We start from the raw sequence: 19,493 nt of genomic DNA, 5'->3' as shown, positions 1-19,493 counted from the left end.
TAAAACAAGTGATCAAAACCTTCCATTAGTCATCTAATGATACCCTTGAGACAATAATTACATAATACAGAATAATCATAGATTATTATTATTTTTGCTCGTATAAGAATGAACCTTCAGTCTTTTAAAGCTTTCCAAAACAGGGATGGCAGAACAGTGTGTCTTTGCACGAGACACAAGGTAAGGCTTTTATAGACGACATCTGAAGGCAGCCCTGTATCGGGTAGTTTTTAATGTTTGATATTTTATTATGTTTTTAGATATACTGGAAGCCGCCCAGAGTGGCTTGGGAAACCCAGGCAGATAGGCGGGGCATTTATTATTATTATTATTATTATTATTATTATTATTATTATTATTATCTGTTACCCCACCATCATTTAGCAGCGTCATACACTGTGCTTTTTTCCTGGGGGTACGCAGGGGTACGCACACCCCTAAACATTTTGTGAATCTGAGTTTGGCCTCATCGAGGGGCAGTATTTCAATATGAGTAGGAAAATGAGAGTACCTCTAAACATTTTTAAAGAAAAAAAGCACTGGTCATACAAGTGCCCTTTGCTCCTCTCTATGAGAGAGAGGGAGGGAGGGCTTACAGTGTCCAGTTGAAGGGACGTCCCAGTCCCGCTCTATTCTGCCTTGGTCAGACCACACCTGGAATACTGTGTCCAATTCTGAGCGCCACAGTTTAAGAAGGATGTTGATAAGCTGGAACGTGTGCAAAGGAGGGCAGCAAAGATGATCAAGGGTCTGTAAACCAGGCCTCATGAGGAACGGTTGAGGGTGTTGGGTATATTTAACCTGTAAAAGGGAATATATGATAGCCGTTTTCAAATATCTCAAGGGCTATCACATGCAGCAAGCTTGTTTTCTCTTGCTCCTGAGCATAAGACCCAAACCAATGGATTCAAGCTACAATAAAAGAGATTCCAACTAAACATCAGGAAGAACTTTCTGGCGGTAAGAGCTGTTTGACAGTGGAACAGTCTCCCTCGGGAGGTGGTGGACTCTCCTTCCTTGGAGATTTTAAAGCAGAGGTTGGGTGGCCATCAGTCATGGATGCTGTAGTTGAGATTCCTGCATTGCAGGGGGTTGGAATAGATGACTTTTGGTGTGCCTTCCAACTCTACAATTCTGTGATTCTTTGGGTTTTTTAGGCAGGGGTTTGCAGAAGGACAACATTGATACTTGTTGTTTCCCAAACACTATATACCACATTACATTGCATTTATCTACCTATGTAAAAAAAGCAGTATATGCAAACGAAATGGTATATTATGCAGAGGGCAAATACCTGTCTCTTATGTGCATCATCAAGCCATGTTCAAGATGGCCGTATTGTCCCATTGTCTGCTGAAAATCTAAGCAGTGATTCACATCAGGTCAAAGGACAGGTGCAAAGTTGCCATTCTTCATTTCCTTTTACACCTGAAAAGCTAAGAAAGAGAATATTAAAGTGAGAACGCGCACCTTTAGAACATTTCTAGCCTCTGATTCTTTTGATGTATTAATTATTACATTCTGAAATGATAGGCATTTATATGTACGTGTGTGAGTGTTTGATGTTTAATTTTTGCATGGCTAGAGCAACTATTGGTTCCAGGTGGTTTTTCTGTATGCCAGTGTTGAGCACTCCTCTGAATTCTTCTGGTAAGATCCGTATAAAAGCCAAATAAACAAATAAATAAACTAGGTGAGTTTGATTGACTATATAGCTTATTGATACCTTCATGTTCACTTCGTGACCCCTGCCTGGCTGAGAAGAGGTCCATTAAATTAAACAACAACCAGGGGTGTGAGGTGTGTGGCAAAGGGACATTTACAGATGGGAACAATTGCTGTGTAGAGGAACCAAAAATGGTATGAAAAAATGGGGGATTTCCCCCCTCCATGAGCATCTCCCTCTCTCCATCCCAAATGTTTGCAGAAAAACCTGAACCCTACAAAAAACAGATTCAGCCCTTCACGCGGTAATTCAAGCTGCTCCATGTATCCCTGTGTGAAAAGGAACCTTTTTCAGAAACATTACGCCTTTCCCTGAGGCTTTCAGATAAATGACGTTATGCTCCAAGTTAATGCTGTTTCACCAGAATCAACTTTACTTGTAAAGATCCTTAACCCTGTGAGAGTTTCATGGGAATAAGGCTGTCAGCCATTATTATAACTATAATGTTTCCAGGCTGAAATGGGTATTTATTCCCAAAGGATTCTTGTTCCAGAAGACAGTCTGGATATAAATCTTATGTGCATATATATATGATAACTGTTCAATCTAAGTGCAGGATCCAAATATTGTGAAGGGACAAATAATTTTGAATGACTATCAAGTTTGCTTTGTTAAGTCTTCCATTGAAGTTATTAAGCTTTGGAGCTAAATTGGAGGAGGAAAAGGAATTAATTTTATTAGATGATACTAATTAAAAGCAGTTCAGGTAGATTTTCACAGAACTCCACCCACACAGTTCTTCTGCATAGATATTAAGGTAGCAAAATGACATCAGCGGAACAAATCGCCATTGGCTGGTAAGTGATCCAGAGGGCAGTTCACGGTTGCTTAGCAACGTCTGGGAGCTGATTTTTAGTATTAACCCTTCCATAGTCCTCATAGAATGTAATCTACTCCCTCAAGCAAGACAAAGAAACAGTAATGGATTTGCAAACTTTAATCCCAGATTAAAGCTTTAAGCAATTCTTCAGTGTGGACCAATTTTAATCAGTGAGTGCAAACTTTAACCATTGACACACCCACACCCAAATTAAGACAATTTTAAGGTTACTAGATTTTTTCCAATGAATCCGGGGACACTCTTCAACTTCAATGGATTTTGTATGGGGACTGATTTGTAAATCCGGGGACTGTCCCTGGGAAACAGGGACATCTAGTAACCTTGAGATGGTTGGACAGTGTTCTCGAAGCTACAAACATGAGTCTGACCAAACTGCAGGAGGCAGTGGAAGACAGGAGTGCCTGGTGTGCTCTGGTCCAGGGGGTCACGAAGAGTCGGACACGACTCAGAATGAAATGTCTCGAAAACCATTGTTTTTAATTACTGACTTTTAACCCTAGGTGCTCAAAATCTGTCGACAATTTCTACTTTTAGTTAGGTATTTTTGTTCATTGCTTGATTTGGGGGGAGGGCAGCTGCCCCCTGCCTACGCCCATGCCAGCAGTGCCTCCTATTTGCCAAGAGATCGTTGTAGAGATGCCAGGGGGTGAGGAACAGACAAGTAGGCAGCAGAACTGGCCTCCAAGCAACACATGGCAGCAGCAGCGGGCAAGGCATTATTTGGAGACCAGATCTGCTGCCCCTGTGGATCCTGCCACTTGACGCAGTTGCCTCACCTTGTTTGAGGTCTGACCCTACCTCTCCTGCCAACCTAGCAGTTCGAAAGCACGTCAAAGTGCAAGTAGATAAATAGGTACCGCTCCGGCGGGAAGGAACATGAGTTGCAAAGCAGGTGATGAACACACCAGTAACCTTGACTCTAGCAGGTCTGGGGAACAAGGCAGGCCATGGAATTCTGGAATATATGATGCATTTATCCATATTGGATGTTGTTCAAACAAAAGGTGTTCAGTTGATAATAACTGACAATTGGCAAGCATTTCAATCCAAACTCTACCCAACCCCATAATTATGCATTGCCAAAAAGTATTTTACCACCTGGTAGAATTTACAGACAGTGGTGTAGCGTGGGGGGTACAGGGGGGCCCGGCCGCACCGGGCACAACATCTGGGGGGGCGCGCGCTTGCACTCGCAGCTCTCTGCCCCTGCCTGGCTCACTCACTCTCTCTCACTGCAGTGCTGGCTGTGCGAATCCGCTGCCCACTGTGGAGGGGGTGGGTGCCAGGCGTGCGGTGTGGAGAGAGAGCGAGGGTCTATCTGGGGGAGGGACAGTGCAGCGGCCACCCAGCGCAGCGCTGAGCGCAGGAGAGAACCACACCAGACCAGACCAGGCAGCAGCAAGAAGAAGCTGGCAGCGGCGGCAGGTTAGGGGTTAGGGGGCGCAAATTACTTGCCTTGCCCCGGGTTAGGGGGCGCAAATTACTTGCCTTGCCCCAGGTTAGGGGGCGCAAATTACTTGCCTTGCCCCGGGTGCTGACAACCCACGCTACGCCGCTGTTTACAGAGATATGAATAATGCTATCCTTTGGGTCAATCTTGATCACATTTAAATGGCCTGCCTCTGACAGTTCCAAATCTTGTTTGAATTATGGTGCAGCTTCAGAGGGAGCCAAATTAATTTGCAAGGTGGAAGTACATTCTGGATCTTTTTTCTGAAGCCAAAACAGGTTCACAAGTTACACATAATTCTCTGTTTTCTTGGTTACTATATTAATCTGGTTAAGCTTTAAACACCAAGCTATTATTCACTGGACAACTGACCAAGCATGGATTTTGCATTATGGATTCCCCCTCCCCCCTTCTTTGATAGGTCAAATGCCAGCCCTGCTGAAAACCTTTATCAGAATTCCACATTTGATTCCAGTCTTATTCTAAGTTCACCTTCTAAGTTTCCAGGCTAGCAGTCAGAAAGAAAAACATAGGTTTGCATTGCTCGTCTCCCTATGGGCTGCCTGCAGTTTTTGACCTACAGGCTTCTTTCTGCGCAGAATGTGTAGGTGGGAGCAATCTTGGAAATGTTGGGCTACATTCTGAGTTCTGATTCACATTTCTTAAAGTTTTGCGTAAACATGAGCAGCTGAATTATTCATGAAGTCCCTCTCCCTTTTGCTAAGACTGCAGGCTTGTTTGTTTTTAACAAGAAGGGGGAGAAAATGCTTCTATGCTCATTTTATTCACAGCATTTTGCCACACAGCAACCATAAAAGCAAGCAAGAAAGCAAGAGCCCTAAATCTTTGCGTAATATAGCAGGATGGGAGAACGTGGATGCAGAGATGCTAATGTCCTTTACTATTTCAAAGGCTTGCAAGATTAAAATGGTAATAACCCTTAAATCGCTCACTTGTTTGCTTTCACAAGCCATAGAAAGAACCTTGATTCATTCTTTACATTTCAGATTAACTTTTTAGCATAACCCATTCTGATTTTTGAAGACCGAATGAAGGCCACAAATATGGTGCAGGTCAGCCAGGATTTGTGAGGCCCCAGTCACAGAAGGGCACCATATTCACAGATCCTTTGCGCTTCTCATGAAAGGATTTCAGGTATTTGAGCCACTGCTAAGCAGAATGCGCAAGACTGGGCAAGATGGAGCAAGGCTCTGACTCAGCGTCAAATGCGAGGTCCCTTTCTCAGATGTTCAGCTTTTGTCCAGAAAGATTAAAAAGCACATTTCCCCACCCAGTGAAATCAAGCAGGCACCTTCAATGTATTCTTATGAGTTGCTGGGTAAAAGGCACCTTAAATTCGTGTTGAGGCTTCGTGTTGAGGCTCATGTGTTAAAATGGTGTGTCAGATTCCCATGAGTTAGAATCTAATCAAGTTCCGTGTATATTAGGCTGTGTCAGACAACCCTTTAATCCTAGGTAATAATAATAATAATAATAATAATAAATACGAGGCACTACACTTCTGTAAAACAAGAAAATCCTTAATAAAATATATATTAAAAAAAAGACAAGCCTACCCAGAAGGCTGAAATGTGTTTTAATCCGTTTTTAGCTTATTGTTTATTTTATTTTTAATATTTTTTTTTAAAAAATGGAATATTTGAAATAGTAGCTTTTACCATTTTTTACTGATAATTTTATTGTTTCCCCCCTCTTAGTAAACTACTTTGAAGTTGTTTTAACAAGCAAGCGTATATACATTTTATGAAATAATTTTTTAAAAAAATTAAAGTTATGCCAATTATAGAGGATCTGTTTTAATTCTGCTGCATCAGATTTTTACTGAGACATCATGAAACAGCAAATAATGTCAAAAAAAAAGCTAATTTCCTTTTGAGGTGATGGCCTGGGGATGAACCATTAAGACAACATAATGGATCAAGGGAAATTTTCATTTGCAAGTGAGTGGTCTCCCTCCATCTACTGACAGTTAGTTTAAAAGACAATGCCAGTATTTTAGAGTAATTTATGATTGAAGTTACCGTACTTTTCCATCTATAAGACGCCCCCATGAATAAGATGACCCCTATTTGGGGGGACTCAAATTTAAGAAAACAGGGGGAGATGGCACAGAGTTGTTGAGCTTTTTTGTAGGGGGGGATTGCCGAAAATCGCTCCCACACGTGTCACTAAATCTGCCTCCTGTCTGTCCCATCGCCGGCCAATCACCCACCCAACTGCCAGAGTGTCAGTCAATAACACACGCAACAATAACACGCAACCAGTAACATGCGCAATAGCCACTGACAGCCTTGGCAGCAACCAATCAAATGTCCACCCTATGCACTACCCATGTATAAGACAACCCCCACTTCTTAGCATGATTTTTAAAGAAAAAAACATAGTCTTATACACAGAAAAGTATGGTGAGCATTATGCAGTGGAGATAGCAAACAGCAGGCTGGAGAGAGACTCAGAGAGCAAAGTTTGAGATCAATGGCTGGAGTCTTGTTAAATCCAAGGGTGCTGTGGCTATGGAAGAAGTTAGGGGTGTTAATGCTATCCCATCCCACTTTCTGATTCCGGAATGTCCTATTTCCCCTTTTGCCTCTCCTTCAGGTCTTGGAGAACAATTAAAAGTAGTGGAGAGATCAGATGCCCCCTGTCCTTTTCAGAAACAGGAGCCTTTGTCTCTCTGTGTGTGTTGTTGTTGTTTAGTCATTTAGTCGTGTCCGACTCTTCGTGACCCCATGGACCAGAGCATGCCAGGCACTCCTGTCTTCCACTGCCTCCCGCAGTTTGGTCAAACTCATGCTGGTAGCTTTGAGAACACTGTCCAACCATCTCGTCCTCTGTCCTCCTCTTCTCCTTCTGCCCTCCATCTTTCCCAACATCAGGGTCTTTTCCAGGGAGTCTTCTCTTCTCATGACGTGGCCAAAGTATTGGAGCCTCAGCTTCACCAGCTGTCCTTCCAGTGAGCACTCAGGGCTGATTTCCTTCAGAATGGATACATTTGATCTTCTTGCAGTCCATGGGACTCTCAAGAGTCTCCTCCAGCACCAGAATTCAAAAGCATCCATTCTTTGGCGATCAGCATACTTTATGGTCCAGCTCTCACTTCCATACATCACTACTGGGAAAACCATAGCTTTAGCTATACGGATCTTTGTTGGCAAAGTGATGTCTCTGCTTTTTAAGATGCTGTCTAGGTTTGTCATTGCTTTTCTCCCAAGAAGCAGGCGTCTTTTAATTTCGTGACTGCTGTCACCATCTGCAGTGATCATGGAGCCCAAGAAAGTAAAATATCTTGCTGCCTCCATTTCTTCCCCTTCTATTTGCCAGGAGGTGATGGGCCCAGTGGCCATGTTCTTCGTTTTTTTGATGTTAAGCTTCAGACCATATTTTGCGCTCTCCTCTTTCACTCTCATTAAAAGGTTTTTTAATTCCTCCTCACTTTCTGCCATCAAAGTTGTGTCATCTGCATATCTGAGGTTGTTGATATTTCTTCCGGCAATCTTAATTCCGGCTTAGGATTCATCCAGCCCAGCCTTTCACATGATGAATTCTGCATATAAGTTAAATAAGCAGGGAGACAATATACAGCCTTGCCGTACTCCTTTCCCAATTTTGAACCAATTAGTTGTTCCACATCCAGTTCTAACTGTAGCTTCTTGTCCCACATAGAGATTTCTCAGGAGACAGATGAGGTGATCAGGCACTCCCATTTCTTTAAGAACTTGCCATAGTTTGCTGTGGTCAACACAGTCAAAGGCTTTTGCATAGTCAATGAAGCAGAAGTAGATGTCTTTCTGGAACTCTCTAGCTTTCTCCATAATGCAGCACATGTTTGCAATTTGGTCTCTGGTTCCCCTGCCCCTTCGAAATCCAGCTTGCATTTCTGGGAGTTCTCAGTCCACATACTGCTTGAGCCTTCCTTGTAGAATTTTAAGCATAACTTTGCTAGAATGTGAAATGAGTGCAATTGTGCGGTAGTTAGAGCATTCTTTGACACTGCCCTTCTTTGGAATTGGGATGTAGACTGATCTTCTCCAATCCTTTGGCCACTGCTGAGTTTTCCAAATTTGCTGGCATATTGAGTGTAGCACCTTAACAGCATCATCTTTTAAAATTTTAAATAGTTCAGCTGGAATACCATCACTTCCACTGGCCTTGTTATTAGCAGTGCTTTCTAAGGCCCATTTGACTTCACTCTCCAGGATGTCTGGCTCAAGGTCAGCAACCATACCATCTGGGGTGTACGAGACATCCATATCTTTCTGGTATAATTCCTCTGTGTATTCTTGCCACCTCTTCTTGACGTCTTCTGCTTCTGTTAGGTCCTTACTACTTTTGTCCTTTATTATGGTAATCTTTGTACGAAGATTTGCGTGTGTGTAGGTAGGTACAAAAAATGGTATCCTGTTTATACTGGATATAAAATACCTGCACCAAATGAAGGAAATGGTGAACCTGGCATACGAGCCTCTTTCCCCAGCTCGGACTGGCAGCAGTCACAGTGTGTAGAGCAGCCCAAGCCCAAGCTTGACAAACCCAGGCATTTCCTTTTAAACGTAAAAATCCTCCTGGATGGACATGTTGGCCCCCCAAAAGAGAACATGTCCAGTTTTCCCCGGACATATGGAAACCATACCTGAAGCTGTCCACCAACAGTTACTATCTGGAGATCAGACCCGAGCGCACAGGACACCAAGTTCACAGTATTATATTTCTATTTAAATTATTGTAATGATTTCTAATGGGATGCGGGTGGCACTGTGGTCTAAACCACTGAGCCTCTTGGACTTGCTGATCAGAAGATCGGTGGTTCAAATCCCCGTGACAGGGTGAGCTCCTGTTGCTCAGTCCCAGCTCCTGCCAACCTAGCAGTTCGAAAGCACGCCAGTACAAGTAGATAAATAGGTACCACTCCAGCGGAAAGGTAGACAGTGTTTCCATGTGCTGCTCTGGTTTCGATGTTCCGTTGCGCCAGAAGTGGCTTAATCATGCAGGCCACATGATCCAGAAAAACTGTCTGTGGACAAATGCCAGCTCCCTCAGCCTGTAAAGCGAGATGAGCGCCACAACCCCAGAGTTGTCTGTGACTGGACTGAACTAAACTGTCAGGGGTCCTTTACCTTTTTAATGATTTCTAGGGGCAGGATTCAACTAAGTTGTTGCAAGCATGGAGCAGGGCCCACTTGTGTGACAGGGCTTCCCTCTCCTCCCCTGCATGCTCTGAACTTGCTTTGTAAGGTTGGAGTAACCCCCAGAACAGGGTTAGGGGAGCAGAAAGGAGGGAAAAGTCCAGTTGCGCACCTAGTTCTCCTACTTAATTCCACCTATCATTTGCACATATAAACCAGCATTTGCAAATGTTATGCCATCCTCCCTTATCTTCTTTTTGGTGCTGCATTTTCACCTTTTGGGTGATGTGTGAGTGACCACCCTACCAGAATAGAGTACCAGATTTGAGTAGGCCCTCAGCAATCTGTCATTGGACCCCCTAGTGCTTCCCTGGTTAGCCCAGAAAGCAGAGGGGATGGGCAGCAATGGGCAATAGAGGGAAAGGAGCAAACACAGAAACCAGTGCAGCTCCAACGACCTGGCACTTCTCTTTACCGCCTGGACTGAGGAAGTACCAGGTGAGGCAGCTGCCACCATCTTCATTATCCACAATGAAGCACACATTTGGGATAGGGCCCACAGGTAATGGAAGCTGTGAAAGCTACAGCTGCATGGCTCAGCAATTCTTTTCACAGTCTATGAAAAAAGATATGTAAACATTTGTTTTTTAAAGGGCAGCTGTCATCAGCTGTTGTAGGTGGTGCCTTTTGTATCCCACCAAGCTGGATGCTGATGCTAGGCTTGGGGGAGCAGTTGCTGAAGCCAAATAGCTGACCAAGTAAGATTTTCATTGGTTAAAACAAAGCTGTGGGTTCCTTAGTGTACCACCTATGAGCAGCAGCAGAACAGAAATTGCTGGGGAAAACTATGCAAATTTGCTCAATTTTCATCCTTTTATACAGGTAACAAAATCCTGCTTTTCCTGGGACAGAATTTGGATTGCCTGGACACAGAACCTCTCTCTAACTCAGAAACTAATTCTGATCTCATATTTCTTCCCCAAATGTACCTGTATCTTTCCGTAGCTCCCTTAAGTTGAAGTGTCTTTTTGTGTATGTTGATTCACTTTTATTGGGCTCCAGTAGAATTATTGGTCTATAAACCACCTGGGCTTCAGTTTACCTGGGTGTGGATTGGGTTTGCCTGTTCCATTTCCCACAAGTTTTTTTTACATATAAAATATTATTAATCATAAATAAATTGCCCAGGAGCACACGTATATTGCGTATGTGGGCGTGAGAGTTATTTCCATCTTTCGCTGCCCCTTGGTGAGAAAATGAGTGGGTGGATGATGTGGGAATCTCTCAGACAGCATCACACTCTATATTATGCACTCAGAATACATATTTCTACTTTCTAGTGCAGATGAACAAAAGGGCGAAGGGAAAGAGTTTCAGTTTCCAAACAGTATTTACATTCTAGAATGGTCTGAAAAATCTTTGTGGGTTTTATTTCCTGCATAGAAGGGTTTCCTTCATGCAGATTATTATGTGTGCCTTGATGCATTTTTTGTTAAGTCGCTGCTTTGTGTCACAAGACCGGTCCAGACAGAATTTCATTTGGAACAATTTCATTTCCTTTGGTATGATGAGGACTGCTTAATATGTAGCATTTATAACGACATTTGCGAATGTCTGTATCTCTGAATGCTGTGATCCTTTCAGCAGCCTTTTAATGCAGATGACGTTTATTATTCCCCATACTGTAGTTATAGCAAGGTCATGGAGAAAGGGAGATTCCAGTGGATGACTTGCTAATACACACCTTTGTCTGCTAGCCATGATACTACATCAGATCCTTACTTCACATATTGTGGATTTCCTTCAAAGTAACAGCTTGTAGATCACTACATCTGATGACTTTGCTTGCATCTGTTTCAGTTCCTGTTCACAAACAGTGAATGCAGGGCCATTCCATAAATGTGTTTTTGGTATCGGAGTTTTGGAGTTTCTCTGTTTGGGGGGAAAGAGTCAGATTTTTCCTGGCTTTAGCTTCAAGTTGAGGCTGCGTTGTAGACATTACAGCAGTTGCACCGAAGTTGCTTTTTCATGGGTTCATCACATGAGTCCCTGCTATTCAGTTGCTGCACCACTCTTCACACATACAACTGTGTAGTAAGGCCCTACCCAAGTGGTGTTGGGTGTAAAAACTTGACAGCAGTGTCATTATAGAATAATAGAATTGTAGAGTTAAAAAGGACCCCAAAAGTCATCTAGTCCAACTTCCTGCAATGTAGGAATCTTAGCTGAAGCATCCATGACAGATGCCCATCCAGCCTCACTGGATGGATCTATGAAAGGGCATAGTTAGGTGAAACTGACATGGAAGACTTCTGCAGACACTACTTATGGCTCACTTGCTATGTTGCAGTGTCTCTTCTCAGAAGAGGAAGTAATATCAGAAGAGACCCCCACCCAGGGAAGTTCTCAGACTATAGCACAACCTGATTCTACATCAAGTGAACTGTAAGGCAAAATTGTAGAACTCTGCTTAGGCACAGGCAGCACAGAGCTGAACGAGGGAGGGTGGAGAAGGGTTAATTGAGGCTGTTCCTGAAGGCGGTGTGTGATGGCCTGGGAATCCGATTCAGAGGATGAACCGGAGGAATCCCAGCCTGCACAGGAGTCCCCGCCTCCAGGGCCGGCTGAACTGGGGCAGGGCCTTGATTCTGAGGCACCTACACCTGTGCCGGATCCTCAGGAGCAGGCACCAGGTGAATCCATTCTGGCTCCAGAGGTGGTTGAGGACTCAGTGCCTACAGGTGAGTCTCCTCCTGGGCCCAGTAACCCTTCAGCCTCTCCTGAACTGCAGAGGCTCAGGGCAGAGAGGCGAAGGGAACTGGTTTCTCCCAGGAGGAGTGCTCGCCTTAAGGCCAGGAGAGGGTCTCCTGGGGGCCGGGACCGCCCCTGGCCTCAGAGAAGATAAAGGCCAGTCAGCCCGGTCCCAGGTTGCGGAAGCAACGTCGTCATTGAGTACCTGCTCCTACCCGGACCCAGCCCTGACCTTCCAGTGTTCCTGTCCCCGCCCGGCTTCCTGCTTTGGACCTCGCCTTGCTCCTTGTGAGCTGTTTCCAGGCTAGTGACTCAGGACTGGACTTTGACTATGACAACGATAACCTTCCCCCCGGGGCTAGCACACGGTGTATGTCTTGCCTCCCTCAGGTAACAGAAGCTCCATGTCTGCCTGAGGCATGAAGAAGAAGAAGAAGAAGAAGAAGAAGAAGAAGAAGAAGAAGAAGAAGAAGAAGAGGAGTTTGGATTTGATATCCCGCCTTTCACTCCCCTTCAGGAGTCTCAAAGCGGCTAACATTCTCCTTTTCCTTCCTCCCCCACAACAAACACTCTGTGAGGTGAGTGGGGCTGAGAGACTTCAGAGAAGTGTGACTGGCCCAAGGTCACCCAGCAGCTGCATGTGGAGGAGCGGAGACACGAACCCGGTTTCCCAGATTACGTGACTACCGCTCTTAACCACTACACCACACTGGCACAAGGGAAATGGCATTTGTCCTGTGGTGTCTTTCTCTGTGAACGGAACGAGTGACCACCAAGATCCACAGATTCAACAAGAGGAGAGCAACAACAGAATTGAAATGTTTCGCGGATGTTGCCAATCATGAAGCCTGAGACTGTAAACGAGATCCCATCAAAATCAGGAAAGTGCCGCAGGAGGACTTTTCACATCTCCAATTGCTGTAGAAAACCATCTAATGACAACAACAAATTCAAAAAGTTGAATTTGGAGGGCAAAACGGCAAAAAGAACTTGTGGAGTTTTTAAATTACATGCTCCAGCATTCTGCCCATTCCTAACGTATATTTCCCTGTTGCTTAGTGGCTTACAATCTCCTGAAATTTAATCAAACCTCAGTAGGAGCTCTGTTCACCCCTGCTAATCAGACTAGGCTGTGTGTAATTAAATATCATTCCCTACTATTCTAGGTGACTCAAAGGCAACTTTGTCATTGCGCCTGAAGTCTTCGGAGAGGCAGTCATGTTTGTTTATGCTTTCAGGAAGAAGATGCAGGTTCAGTGATATGAGCCCGATCACACTGTGTGAAAATTAAATCTAAACCTGCCCAATTAGAACACTTGAACCACTGGGAATCATCTATTGTTAGAGATTCCTATTAACAGTTCTCACCCTACAAACTCCTTCCTGCAAGGAGCAGGCTGTCTTGATTTGCACTGAAATACCCTTTGATGAATGTTTCACCTCCAGAACTTCAGTTCTTTCACCTTTTCTCCTTTCAAGCAGCTTGCTGGCAGATTTGCAGGGCAATGCCCTGTATCCTCAGCTGCTGCAGACAAAGGATCAGGGAGGCATCCCGAAGCCCCATGAATCTGGGGGGGAAAGGATGACTGCAGATGAAAACACATGCCATGCTATGCTGCCAGAATGGCCAAGGTGGAAGGAGCACTGTATGTATATCTGCATCTATTGTACCTGTTCCCTTCCATTAAGCTGCTTTTGCTGGCTTTGCACATACCTTAAACTGAACTAGGGAAATACAATACCTCTTTTCAGAAGGCTGAGCTGTCATGAGCAGAAGCTCTTGCAGGTGGCTGTTAGCTAGCATTCATAGGTAAAGGTAAAGGGACCCCTGACCATTAGGTCCAATTGTGACCGACTCTGGGGTTGCGGCGCTCATCTCGCTTTATTGGCCGAGGGAGCCGACGTTTGTCCGCAGACAGCTTCAGGGTCATGTGGCCAGCATGACTAAGCCGCTTCTGGCGAACCAGAGCAGTGCACGGAAACACCGTTTACCTTCCCGCCGGAGCGGTACCTATTTATCTACTTGCACTTTGACGTGCTTTCAAACTGCTAGGTTGGCAGGAGCAGGGACCGAGCAATGGGAGCTCACCCCGTCGCGGGGATTCGAACCACGACCTTCTGATCGACAAGCCCTAGGCTTTGTTGTTTAACCCACAGCGCCACCTGCGTCCCTTACCTAGCATACATAGAATCATAGAATTGTAGAGTTGGAAGGCACCATGAGGGTCATCTAGTCTGACCCCCTTGAACGCAGGAGCTTGAACCCATTACCCTCATATTGAGACTCTCATGCTCTACCAACTGAGCTATCCCACGACTTAAAACTGAAGCTGCTCCTCATCCCTGAAACACTCCTGCTTTTACAAGTTAAAAGCAAAACAAACATATCCCTGTTTATGAAGGGTGAACATGTATTCAATTACTATGCTACAGATAGGTACGGGGGAGGAAGTCAGTTCTGTTTGCATTTTAATGTTGATCTACCTAATTTGTGCTTCTTGAAACAGTATGCTAACTGAAACACAGCTCTCCTTGGGAATTCACACTTTTCTGAATTCAGTGGTGCAAGTTTTCCTAGCAAAAAAATGTGTATACTTTTTGGGTGTGTGTACAAAAATGCATTCTATCAGAGAAAATTGCTTGCAAAAAGGTCTATGCTAGGGGAAATGTGCATTAAAATCCTTACAAAATTCCGTGAGGACTTTTTAATTTAAAAATGTAGCACACTGAAGATTTGGTGGGGGAGAAAGCAGAGAGGAATGAAAAGTGTCCATCGCTAGTTAGAATTCCAGGCTTTCCATCTGCATCGAGACTCTGTTTCTGTGGAATGAGGTCACTGGAGGTTTACTGGTGCTATTGTGCTGTTTGGTTGTATTTACACATATGCATTGTGTTGAGAATAAGTGAAGATTTTAAATTTAGTCTTCCATTCACTGCCCTCCATCAGATTTCTAGGAGGCCAGCAGGACAATAGGATTTTTGCAAAGAGCAAGTTTGTGTGTCTCTTCCAGTCCAAGACTAAACTCATCCTAAACACGCTCATGGCTTTTTCTCAAGCAGCTGCATGGCATCATTCCCCACAGAAGCTGGTGGAAGCAAGACATGCTCCTTTCAGAAAGAGACTTTGGCCATTTTATTAGTTATGGGGAGATTGGCCATTGAGCCCCACTGGAGCCAATAAACCTGACCAAAGGACAGTGACCAGGCTAAACTTGCCCACCCAGTTTGACTCTCTCTAGCAGTCTCTTTTTTACATCCAGGTTTGAGAATCCTTGAGAGATCACACAGACCAACCTTCCATCCCATTACAGCTTCCATGCAGCGGCTTCTGAAGACTTTTCAGAAATGTCAGCTGGTTCAAATCCAACTCAGCCCTCTGCTTAGTCACTGTCTAACCTAACCCAGAGGGACGTTGTGAAGATACAACGGGGAGGGGGAGGCCAAGGCACGCCACCTGGGAGGAAAGGTGAGATATAAATGAACAGAATAACTGCACTATTCCATTTATTTTTTAAAGAGCATCTATAACAAGCCTCCTTCTGCATAGAAGTTGGTGTCTTGTACTTCACATTGTCATGAAATATTGAAAGCATAATTTTGTGACAAAATCAATAATAGAAAAATCAAATGTTGCATTATTAATACTGTTCTTCCACCCATTTTAGAACTTTTCAGCTCAAAAGACTGCAAAGTGTTTTATGAACTGAAACCCCTGATTTTTCTGTCTATGGTATTCCAAGGGGGTCTTGGAAGACTCAAGTGCTTTGTGTAGTAGCTTTCCTGCCTTTCAGAAGAATCCGATAAAAACTTCCTAGTCCATGAGGCCTATGGCTCCCTTCTCAAATTCTTCCATCTATCTTCACATTAAATCAGATTAACTATAGGGCATAACTAAGCATCTGCCAAGCCCTGCCATTTCCATCGCTTTGCCAGAACTCCCCATGGCTCAGTTTGGAATTAGATTCAGCCATCCCAACAATTTCCCCACAGAGCCAGTTCATATGTCACCTGGAGTAATGTGGGCTGTGCCATCTTGCAATTGCTCCCATGCTGCTCTAGGGCGCAGCCAGTAGGGGCCTGGGTGGTGGGGCAGAGTTGTCCTCCTTCAAGGGTTTCCCCTGTGGCCAAACTAGTTTGGCTCCTAGTTTCTAGAATGTGAACATTTAATTTCAGAGTGCAGTGTTGTATCCATAGGCCCCAAACAATTCAAACATAAGAGAATAATGGGCCTCACACCTCAAGGAACTCTTTGCAGTGTGTGTGTGTGTGTGTGTGTGTGTGTGTGTGTGTGTGTGTGTGTAAGAGAGAGAGAGAGAGAGAGAGAGAGAGAGAGAGAGAGAGAGAATTTTCTACTAATGTGCACCATTAACTGGGGGAATCAACATTCATGGTGTTATGCCTTGGCTTGGTTTTTAGTATATTGCAAATTGCCTTTTCGGCTATAAAAAGTCAAATATGGCAAAAATAACAATATGACTCCTTTCTTATCTCTTTATATGCCTTGTTATTGATTTGGCCTAAAAAAGTCATGACTTTATCCTCTGTGTTTTGCATCAGAACCCTTGGGAAATCAATGTTTGATCTCGTCTATAATGCATAGAAGTTTTATCCCTTTTGCATCTTGGACATTTACTAGTTTCCCTTCAAATGTGGGATATAAAAAAAGCAGATGAAAATTTACTTCAATAGTGACTTTTTCTCCCCCTCCTCCTCTTCACAAAGATACCAACAACAAGAGTGCCATGAAAATTCATTGCCACAGCGCCAGTTTGATGCTGCAGACTATTTCTGAATGCCTCATGAAATTACAATGTGGCTCATATTTAATACTCTTTCCTTGGCCTAGTTTTCCTGAGGTAGTGAACCTGTGTCTCAGTTGTGCCCCTTCAACTACAAATGGGGGTGCACCTCACCTAAGAAAACTCTATTGCAAAAATAAGTAAAAGCCCCCTCAAAACTACATAGGGAAAAATACAGATCAGGTAGAAGCATCTAGACAATTTCTCTAGGATTTTTCTACTTTAAATTTAGAAGAAGATTCTGTCATGTGCCCTCCCCCAATACTCTCTTGCGTTGTATATAGCCCAGGCACAGGTCTACCATCTCAGTGAGAAATAGGTATTGGTTACACTCTAGCCAAGTGGTAAAGATGGAAATAAGACCGTCTGGATGTGTGACTGCTCTTTTAATGGCCCCATATCTACCCTTTCACACTGTGGATGATTAAAACAGAAGGAAAAGGGGTGGTTGAGGTTTTCAGAAACTGTTTGCAGAGGAAGAGCCATAGATCACTGGTAAAGCGCATACTTTGCACGCAGAAGGTCTCAGGATTAATCCTTAGCAACTTAAGCTGAGGGTTTGTCTTTCTGTTTTGTAAGAATGAAGGTAGGAGAAAGATCTCTGCCTGAAGCTTTGTAGAACTTCTGCCAGTCATGATATAAGAGGCCAATGGCTTTATATGTGATGCATGCCCACCACTTTAACACTAAATCATGGGGCACATGTGCCATAACAGACAGAACTCTCATTGGCGCAAGGGCAGAACATCATTTGCTTTTTTAAAATAAGAAAGTATATAGATCTCTAACATATAATTTTGATTAACATGATTCCTGAACCAATGCATGAACTGAAGCAGGGCTATTCAGCGGCGTAGCGTGGGTTATCAGCACCCGGGGCAAGGCAAGTAATTTGCGCCCCCTAACCCGGGGCAAGGCAATAAATTTGCGCCCCCTAACCTGGGGCAAGGCAAGTACAGTAATTTACTCTCCCAAGCAGCAGCAGCGAGGCTTCTCTTTCCCCCGCGCTCTCCTGGAGCTGCCTCTTTTCTTTCCTTTCGCTTTCTCTCCTTAATTGATTCCTCCTCCACACCGCAGCGTTTCCTGGCTGCTTCCCCCCCCCCCGCCTTCCCCTCTCCTCCTCGCTCTGCTTGCCTTGCCCTGCCTGAGGGCGCCCTGAGGAGACTCCGCTCTCCTTTTTGACCAGGCGAGGTGGAAAAGTCTCTTCCCGCCCCCTCGCCCGACTCCCTGCTCGGCTCGGCTCACTAGCCAGGCGGCCAGTGGAGAGAGAGCCACAATTACCATAAAGCTCCTCTCCCTCCGCTTCGCCAAGCTGTCAAAGCCCCGGCAGCAGCAGCAACGGCAGCAGCAGGCGCAGCCAGACCCCCCGCCAGCCAGCCAGCCCGCCCGCCCGCCCGCCCGGCTTCCTCTCCTTTTTTTGCCCGGCAGAAGGCTTCGCTCTCCCCCTTCTGCGACCTCCTCGCCAAGCCGAGCGAGCGCAGGCTCCCTAACCCGTGGATTTTAGTAGGGGCAGAGAGCTGCTAGTGCGAGCGCGCCCCCCGTCCATGTTGCGCCCGGTGCGGCCGGCCCCCCTGGCACCCCCCACGCTACGCCACTGGGGCTATTATTCAAAATGTGCACTTCTCTGAATCTTGTGATATTGTTCTCCAGTCAATATATGCTCAACACCCAAAAAACCAAAGTGCTGCACCAACAAGTACAAAATAACCCCTCTGCAGCACCACAAATCCAACTCAATGGTGTAACATTGGAAAATGTTGATCACTTCTCCTACCTAGGCAATTATCTTTCCACAAGGGTCAACATTGATGCCGAAATCCAGCATTGCCTGAGCTCTGCAATGCGGCTTTCTCCCGAGTGTTTGAGCACCAGGACATTTGCAGGGAAACCAGAATGCTTGTTTACAAAGCTATTGTACTACCAACCTTACCCTATGCTTGTGAAACATGGACCACTTATAAACACCATCTCCAACTTCTCGAAAGATTCCATCAATGGTGTCTCCGAAAAATCTTACACATCACTTGGGAAGACAGGCAAACTAATATCAGTGTACTGGATGAAGCAAAGATCACCAGTGTTTAAACAATGATTCTTCAACATCAGCTTCGTTGGACTGGTCATGTTGTGCGGATGCCTGATGATTGTCTTCCAAAGCAACTACTCTATTCCGAACTTAAAAATGGAAAGCGTAATGCTGGTGGTCAACAAAAGAGGTTTAAAGACTGTCTCAAGGCAAATCTTTAAAAATGTAGTATAAACACCGACAACTGGGAAACACTGGCCTGCGAGTGCTCCCCTTGGAGAACAGCCTTTACCAAAGGTGTCATGGACTTTGAAGACACTCGAACTCAAAACTGTTGTAAACAAAAATCTGCCCTGAACGCAAGGGAGAAACATGCTAAGAGGAAGGCACGCTTGGCAAATCCACACCATGATCAACTCCCGCCCAGGAACCAATGTCCCCACTGTGGAAGGATGTGTGGGTCCAGAATTGGCCTCCACAGTCACTTACGGATTCATTGTTAATCTTACTCGGCTATGAGTGATTGCCGAAGAAGAAGAAGAAGAAGAAGAAGAAGAAGAAGAAGAAGAAGAAGAAGAAAGAAGATATGCATACTGAGAAACCTATATTAGATCCTAATGATTAGGCAACAGTAGACACAAATATATGTATATTAGTGGAAATAATGTTTAAAAGTGCATGATATCAAGGGAAATGCATATATATTAGGAGAACACCTTCAATCTGTGACATGCTCTCTTTAGAGAGAAGCAACCT

At 44.6% G+C, this 19,493-nt stretch overlaps 1 protein-coding gene across 3 annotated transcripts in view; it reads right to left on the bottom strand.

Moving 5' to 3' along the window:
* Positions 1 to 19,493, bottom strand: part of SHISAL1 (shisa like 1) — a 182,072-nt gene that overhangs the window by 100,444 nt on the left and 62,135 nt on the right. For all 3 annotated transcript variants that reach the window (XM_083503596.1, XM_083503600.1, XM_083503597.1), the window contains 2 exons: positions 15,207 to 15,366; positions 1,295 to 1,436 (listed from right to left, as the gene is read on the bottom strand). The gene's annotated coding sequence lies outside the window, so the exon portion shown is untranslated. The remainder of the gene's footprint in view (positions 1 to 1,294; positions 1,437 to 15,206; positions 15,367 to 19,493) is intronic.

The sequence above is a fragment of the Podarcis liolepis genome, assembly GCF_965112155.1.
Source record: "Podarcis liolepis genome assembly, chromosome: 5".
NCBI lineage: Eukaryota > Metazoa > Chordata > Lepidosauria > Squamata > Lacertidae > Podarcis > Podarcis liolepis.
Note: the sequence above shows the minus strand (reverse complement) of the source record. Positions and strands in the feature narration are given on the sequence as shown.